General features: G+C 41.1%; 1 pseudogene; it reads right to left on the reverse strand.

Annotated features, from left to right (window-relative positions):
• Positions 1 to 1,570: 1,570 nt before the first annotated feature.
• LOC133999868 (uncharacterized) lies at positions 1,571 to 8,066 on the reverse strand (annotated as a pseudogene).
• Positions 8,067 to 8,361: the final 295 nt, after the last annotated feature.

The raw sequence follows: 8,361 nt of genomic DNA on the forward strand, positions 1-8,361 counted from the left end.
CAGTTCTGAAGGCAGAGAAACCAGCTGGCTCCACCGCACTGGAAGCTATGTTGTTGTCGAGCCATGTTTCAGTAATGGCAAAGGTAGCGGGTATCAACGCGCAGTCCCTGAGATGAAAATCAGATGAACTGGCTGCCACAGTTCATCAGACTCGATGAAATTAAACTTTTACTCGACCGAAAAGTCCTGTGAGAAAAAGAAAACAAAAAAAGATTAAATAGTCCTGCCCTGACAAATTTAAGACCTTTGAGTAATGTATTTAAAATCAGCATATGACATTATTTTTAATGAATTTAAGACATTTTAAGGCCTTAATTTTAGATCAATGAATTTGAGACTTTTTAAGGATGCGCTGACACCCTGTTTAAGAAGGGTTGAGACTGCAGGACGTCATATTCAGCCTGCTTGACTTCATCAATCAATCAATCAATCAATCAATCTTTATTTGTATAGCGCCAAATCACAACAAAGTTATCTCAAGGCACTTTACACATAGAGCAGGTTCTAAACCGTACTCTTCAGGTTTTAATTTTAAAGAGACCCAACATTCACACATGAGCAAGCATTTAGCGACAATGGCAAGAAAAAACTCCCTTTTAACAGGAAGAAACCTCAGGCAGAACCAGGCTCAAAGTGGGCGGCCATCTGCCTCGACCGGTTGGGGTAGAGGGGAGAGAGAGGAAGAATAGGAGAGAGAGAGAAGCACATAGAAAATAAACATTGAAGCTAGAAGGTCCGGGACTGGAATCTGTCATCCGGACGTCTACAGGCCCAGATTGCCTGTGAGATGAGAAAGCACAGACAACTCCGGGGCATGGCCATAGCCACCATTGAGGACACCGAGGTCATGTCCTCGGTATTTTTTTTCTTGAAGTTTCGTTTAATTGTGAAGTGAAAATAGCTGACGAGACAATTATCCTTGCAACGACGGACGGTCATGTGACACGTACTTGAAGATTCTGCTGCCATGTTTAAACAAAAGTATCCGGCTATAGCCACCGGTGGAGTGAAGCCTTGAAATCGCCAGAAATATGTTTCTACATTTGTGAATTGGACTTGACCCGATTTTGCAAACTGTTCATTCATTGGACGAGCTCTTTTTTCTCCCTTTCCCAGCAGGCCTTGCTCCATTCCACATTTTAAGAACAAACAAAGAAAATAATATATTGCAGTTATAATTTTTTACATATACAACCATGGAAGTTGTAGAATACTGAAATAGGAGTTGATTTAAGTTGCAAAATTGGAAATGATAAGAAAGAACTGGACCACAAGAATGACCATGACTGAGAAATGCACAACAAGAAAGCGGTATAAATACATCATGGATTAAGCCGAACAGTCATATAAATTGTGGTCTTCTTTTTGACCTCGGTATTTGGAAATTCCTGGCTACGGCCTTGCTCCGGGGAAGAAGTTTAGGTTATTGAATGCATTAATAGTACATGAATGTTATTGGATATAGATGGATGGATAGAGAGAGAGAGAGGAGGAGAGAGGAGCTCAGTGCATCATGGAGGTAGGAGTCCCCCGGCAGTCTAAGCCTATAGCAGCATAAACTAGGAGCTTGCTAACTATAAGCTTTATCAAAAAGGAAAGTTTTAAGCCTACTCTTAAAAGTAGAGAGGGTGTCTGCCCTCCGGACCGAATCTGGGAGATGGTTCCACAGGAGAGGAGCCTGATAACTGAAGGCTCTGCCTCACATTCTACTTTTAGAGATACTAGGTACCACAAGTAGGCCTGCGTTCTGGGAGCGCAGTGTTCTGGTAGGTACATAAGGTACTATGAGCTCTTTAAGGTATGATGGAGCCTGACCAGTAAGAGCTTTAAAAGTGAGGAGAAGGATTTTAAATTCTATTCTTTTTTTTTTTTTTGAAATATTTTATTTTCCAGTTTTTTATATATGCAATATACAAACAAACATCCATATACCAACAGTATAAAGACACAACACAAAACATGGAGGATAACCTTCCTTGCTCTGTAACCCCACCACCCACCCATTTCCACCCTGAGAGAAAAAAAAAGAAGAAAAAAAAAAGGGTCAGTCAGTGTGCAAGGTCAATACAAACCAGTAAGTACTTGGTGTAACAGATGTACCGATATGGTCTAGATATGGCTGCCATATTTTCAAAAAGGCGTTATATCGTTTTCTAAGACAATAAGTGATTTTTTCCAGGGGAATGCAACTATTCATCTCAGAAGACCACCTGTCAATAAGAAGAAGGGAATCAGATTTCCATGACACTGCGATACACTTCTTAGCAACACATAGGGCAACTTCCATGAATTTGAGTTGTGCATTGTTCATAGAACTGCTTATACTTGTGAAGTTTCCCAATAAACAAAGTTCTGGGTCCCATGAACCACATCTTGGTTAAAGTGGAACAGATATCATGCCAGAAAGGCCTCACTTTCGCACACAGCCAGGTACAGTGCAGAAAAGAGCCAATTTCAGTGTCACATCTGAAACATATTTCTGACAGGTTAGATTTGAATGAATGCAATTTTTCTGGGGTTAGGTATAGTTGATGTAGAATATTATAATTAATCAATCTATACCGGGCATTGATAACAGTTGACAAGCTGTTTTGACACAAATCTGTCCACAGCTGTTCATCAATTGTAATATTGAGATCTGACTCCCATTTCAGTCTAGATTTATGCAATCCTGGTTTGGGGCCCTCAGTCAACAACAGGTGATACATTTTAGAAATAAGTTTGTGTGTGTTTCCTTCAAAAATAAGTTTTTCAACATCATTCATGACAGGCAAAATCATTTCAGTACCCAAATTAGCCCTCAGAAAGGATCTTAGTTGAAGATAACAGAAAAAAGTTTGATTAGACAAGTTATATTTCCTCTTCAGGTGTTCAAATGGCATAAATAGTCTCTTATCGAAGCAGTCCTCCAAGTGTTGGATTCCTTTATGATGCCACGTGTCCAGAATCTTATTATCAAGAGTCATGGGTATAAGATCATTTTGCTTTAAAGGTGTTTTAGGTGACAGTCCCACCTTCAATCCAAGACTTTTGTGAGCCTCATACCAAATTTTTATCAGATGCCTCAATATAGGGTTGTCTGTCCTTTTGTTCACAGTTCCAGAGTTATGCTTATAAATGAAGTCACTATGGACCTTTTCTTTCAGGGGGTGTAGTCCAATTTGAGTCCAAGAGGGGGCGTCACCCCTCCCAAAAAAGGAAGAGATGAACCTCATTTGAGCTGCCAAGTAGTAGTTCTTAAAACTTGGTAGTCGAAGTCCCCCTGAACCATAGTCCCATGTTAGCTTTCCCATGGATATCCGGGGTACTTTACAATTCCATAAAAATTCTCTGACATGTCTATTGAGAGCTTTGAAAAAGGACTGTGGTAGTGGAATGGGCAGAGATTGAAACAAGTATTGCAATCTTGGTTGTACATTCATTTTAATACAGTTGACTCTACCAATCAAGGTTAGAGGCAAGCCCATCCATCTACGTAAATCATTTTCGATTTTACTGAGCAGTGGGAGATAATTCAATTTGTACAGGTTTTTAAGGTTATTGTCTACAAATATCCCAAGGTATTTTATACCATCCGTAGGCCATCTAAACGGACTTGTGCGCCGGAGCTCGGAGTGATCAAAATGTGTCAATGGCATGATTTCACTTTTTTCCAAATTCACCTTATAACCTGAAATACTACCATAAGTTTCCAATACAGTTTGTAATTTGGAAAGAGAATTGCTAGGGTCTTTTAAGTACAAAATGACGTCGTCTGCCAGAAGATTAATTTTATGAGCTGCTTGACCCACCTGAAAGCCCTTTATATCAGGATCTCGTCTAATTGCTTCGGCCAAGGGCTCAATTGCAAGAACAAAAAGTGCTGGAGACAGAGGGCATCCCTGTCGACTTGATCTACTTAAAGGGAATGTACATGAAATCTGTCCATTGGTGCTGATTTTTGCCTGGGGTTTATTGTAGAGAGTTTGAACCCAACTAATAAATAATGGGCCGAATCCAAACTTGGCTAACACTTTAAATAAATATGGCCACTCTAACCTATCAAAGGCTTTCTCAGCATCCAAAGCCACAGCTATACTGGGTTCTGTTTCCGATTTTGTTAAATGAATAATATTAAAAAGCCTACATAGGTTGTTTGCTGAGAAGCGCTTTGAAATAAAGCCACACTGGTCTGGATTTATTAATTGTGGCAGGTATTGGCCAAGTCTGTTAGCCAGAGACTTGGAAATCAATTTATAATCTGTATTTAACAATGAAATCGGCCGGTAGGAAGAGCATTTCAATGGATCTCTATTTTTTTTGTGGATCACAGTAATTATGGCAGTAGAGAATGATTCAGGGAGTGTCTGGGTCTTAGAGGCTAAGTTGATGACGTCCATAAGGAGTGGGAGGAGTAAATCCTTAAATTCCCTGTAAAATTCTGGGGGAAATCCATCTTCTCCCGGTGATTTGTTTGCCTGCAATGAGCCTTTTCAATTTCTTTCTGTGCAAAGGGCAGGTCGAGAATATTTTGATCTCCCTGGCCAAGTTTGGGCAGTTCAATCGTGGACAAGAATTCATCAATATTACTCAAATTTTCCGGTGGTTCTGATGTGTACAAATTTGTGTAAAACTGTTTAAATGTATCATTAATTTCTGTTGGGTTATATGATACAGAGCCTGTTTCAGTTTGGATTGAATTAATCATCCTAGAGCTTTCTTCTTTTTTTAGTTGCCAAGACAAAACTTTGTGCGCCCTTTCTCCCAATTCATAGTATCTTTGCTTGCTTCTCAAAATATTCTTTTCAATTTTATAAGTGTGCAAAGTATTGTATCTAAGCTTTTTATTTACCAATAACTGGTGTACTTCTTTAGACCTTGATTGTTGAAACTCTTTTTCCAGTTTCAAAATGTCGGTTTCCAATTCTTCTATTTCTGCCATGTATTTCTTTTTGATACCTTTGGTATAAGAGATTATTTGTCCCCTTAAAAAGGCTTTAAGTGTGTCCCATAATATAAAACTATTGGGAGAAGAAGCACAATTTGTCTCGCAGAATAGCCCAATCTGTTCTCTTATGAATTTGCAAAAATCTGGCTTTTGGAGGAGAGTAGGGTTCAGGCGCCACCTATACATAGTAGCAGCTTTTTCAGGCATATAAATGGATAGGGTCAGAGGTGAGTGATCTGATAGTGTTCTAGATAGGTACTCAGATTCTACTGCTCTGTGAATCAGCTGCGTTGCTAACAGGAAAAGATCAATCCGAGTAAAAGAGTTGTGGCGACCAGAGTAAAAAGAATAATCCCGGGTTTGAGGGTGCATTTGTCTCCACACATCAGTTAAGTTCAATTCTTTCATAAATTCTGTGGTAATTTTGGCAGCTTTCGACTTGGATACTGATAGAGCTGACTTATCTAGAACAGGATCCAGGCAGAAATTAAAGTCACCCCCTATAAGAATATTTTGCCGTCCTCCTGACACCTTCAAGAATATGTCTTGGACAAATGACTCATCATCATAATTCGGTGCATAAAAATTTAAGAGAGTCCAGGGTTCTGAGAAAATCTGGCAATTCACTAAAACATATCTCCCCAATGTATCGACAACAGTTTCTCCAATTGTAACAGGGGTGTTCTTATTTATCAAGATAGCCACTCCTCGGGCTTTAGAGTTAAAGGATGATGAAATTACATGTCCTACCCAATCCCTTTTCAGTTTTTTATGCTCCAGGGATGTCAAATGGGTTTCCTGGATAAAAGCAATGTCTATTTTCAGTTTTTTCAAATGTGTTAGGACTCTCTTCCGTTTGACAGGACCGTTTAACCCATTCACATTAAAGCTTACAAATTTCACCACTCTGTTCATCAATTGCAAATGATTTTACAGAGATATTGCCCCTTCCAGAAGACAAATGTGACCTGTACATCCAAGTAGAATATTAAAGTAAAGCACTGACTGAAAAAAAAAAAGGGTGGAACAATAACATTTCTCCCCTCCCATCCCGCCGTGTGCCTGCCCGAACTTGGCACATAGCATCCCGTATTGGTCTCAAAAGGAGCTACTGGGCAAATAACTAGAATATTACCACTCCTCCCCTCCCCGCGACTTTATAATAACATGAACTATAACATACCGCGATAGCAAGTGAAGCAATGAAAGTAAACAGTATCAGCACCTCGGACTGTGTGGACATGGCAGCAGCTCAAAACGGGCCATTGTAAATAACAGGTGTATCATAACCTAAATCAACATTATATAGAGAGGTCCCAGTGCTGCGAGCAGCTGTTTAGCTGCTTTGAACAAATAGTTGCCTCACCTCGGCACAATCGTGAGTTGAATGAAAACAGTCAGTGCGTACTCTCCTTCTCGTCCGTTATTCCTTTCCAGTGACTTAGCCGCCTGCTTAGGGTCCGTGAAGATCCTGGGCGCTCCGCCGTCTTGGGGGTAGACATAAAGCTTGGCCGGGTACCGCAGTGTGTGTTTTATTCCTCCGTCGCGCAGAGCCTGCAACACTTCTCTGAAGGCGCGGCGCTGAGCCATGACCTCGTTGGTATAATCGGGGAAGATAAGGACCTTGCCTCCCTTGTACTCCATGGACTGTTGTCTGCCAAGGCGAAGAATCAACTCCCTCTCCTGAAAGTGGTGGATGCGCGCCAAGATGGTGCGCGGTTTTGCGCCGACAGCCGGCTTCGGCTGGAGGGAGCGGTGCGCCCGGTCGACTTTGACGGGATGCGGAAAGTGCTCGTCACCGAGCAGTTTGGGGAGTAGACTGGAGACGAATTCAGTTGGTCTGCCTTCCTCTTCACCCTCTGGTATCCCCACAATCTTTATGTTGTGCCTCCGGGAACGGGCCTCCAAGTCAAGTACCTTGGTTTGAAGCTGAGTGTTGCGTCCCGCCAGCTCGGTGCATTTAGCCTCAAGCACCAGCATACGGGTGTCAAGGTCGCTAGCGGCTTGCTCTTGGTCAGCCACACGGGCTTGCAATTCGGCCTGCGAGGCTGCGAGCGACTGAAACTTAGCCTCAAAGGCGTCGAAACGTTCATTGATGCAGCGTAGGACTGATTCTGACACCTCCTTGCACAGTTCCTTACACATATCATAAGTTTTATCCGGAGACATGTCCATCTTGACGGGAGAGTTGCTAGCAGGTCTGTTGCTAGCAATGTTAGCTCTAGCTCCAGCTCCGGCAGCCTGGCTGTTGCCAATGCTAGCTCCAGCTTCGGTAGCTTGGATGTTGCTAATGCTAGCTCTAGCTCCGGTAGCTTGGATGTTGGTGGTTTTGGCTTTGTTAGGGGCATTTGGCTTCGGCATGTTGGATTTTCGGTTTGATAGCGTTCTTAGCGAGATATATACACACACTTGTGGGTTGTGAGCAAAAAAGATGCGGTATAAAGATGATTTTGCGAGCCGCGGAGAGGAGCACCAAGTAAACACGTCTACATCCTTCGCATGCGCACTAGCCCCCCTTAAATTCTATTCTTGATTTTATGGGAAGCCAATGCAGTGAAGCTAAAATAGGAGTAATGTGATCTCTCTTTCTAGTTTTTGTCAGAACGCGTGCAGCTGCATTCTGGACCAGTTGGAGAGTCTTTAGAGATTTATTAGGACAGCCTGATAATAATGAATTATAATAATCCAGCCTAGAAGTAACAAATGCATGGATTAGTTTTTCCGCATCATTTTGAGACAGAATATGTCTGATTTTTGAAATGTTACGCAGATGAAAATAGGCAGACCTTGAAATTTGTTTTATGTGGGAATTAAAGGACAGATCCTGGTCAAATATAACTCCTAGGTTCCTTACAGTAGTACTGGAGGCCAAAGTAATGCCATCCAGAGTAGTTATATCATTGGATAATGTGTTTCTAAGGTGTTTAGGGCCAAGCACAATAACTTTTAACGTTTTTTCTGAGTTTAACAGCAGGAAGTTACAGGTCATTCAGGCCTTTATGTCCTTAATACATGTTTGTAGTTTAGTTAACTGGTTGATTTCATTAGGCTTTATTGATAGATATAATTGAGTGTCATCTGCATAACAATGAAAATTTATTGAGTGTTTCCGAATAATATTTCCTAAAGGAAGCATATATAAGGAGAATAGTATTGGTCCAAGCACTGAACCCTGAGGAACACTGTGTTTTACTTTTGTTTGCATGTAGGATTTATCATTGACATTTACAAACTGAAATCTATCTGACAGATAGGATTTAAACCAATTTAATGCTGTTCCTTTAATACCAATTAAATGTTCAAGTCTCTTTAACAGGATTTGATGATCAATAGTATCGAAGGCAGCACTAAGATCTAACAGGACGAGGACAGAGAGAAGTCCATTGTCTGATGAAGTTAGGAGGTCATTTCATCCAGTAGAAGGTCCATTATCT

Source organism: Scomber scombrus, chromosome 1 (genome assembly GCF_963691925.1).
Source record: "Scomber scombrus chromosome 1, fScoSco1.1, whole genome shotgun sequence".
NCBI lineage: Eukaryota > Metazoa > Chordata > Actinopteri > Scombriformes > Scombridae > Scomber > Scomber scombrus.